This window comes from Mizuhopecten yessoensis, unplaced genomic scaffold (assembly GCF_002113885.1).
Source record: "Mizuhopecten yessoensis strain PY_sf001 unplaced genomic scaffold, ASM211388v2 scaffold6893, whole genome shotgun sequence".
Classification (NCBI taxonomy): Eukaryota; Metazoa; Mollusca; class Bivalvia; order Pectinida; family Pectinidae; genus Mizuhopecten; species Mizuhopecten yessoensis.
In genome coordinates this window covers 1-367 of record NW_018406777.1, presented here as the reverse complement: position 1 = coordinate 367, position 367 = coordinate 1, and positions in this window count along the sequence as shown.

Below are 367 nucleotides of genomic sequence, written 5' to 3'. Positions count from 1 at the left end.
TATCTTTAGTTGTATATTATATACATGCATGTACAATGACTTATAATAACAAATCTGTCATGCAGTTGTATATTATATATGTGTATGTATAATGACGTACGGGTACTTATCTTATAAACAGTTGTATATTTCATCTTTGTATTTACAACACCTTTCGGGTACAACTATTTTAGTTAGTTATATATTACATCTGTTTATGTACAATGACGTATTGGTACCAACCTTATAAACAGTTGTTGAATGCATCTGAGTGTGTATACTGACGTATGGGTACAGTTTTCATTTCATCATATTTTATTGAGTAAACATTAGGATTGAACAACAGACTAGGCCTATATAAGTTTACTCCTAATGTTGACATGACAAA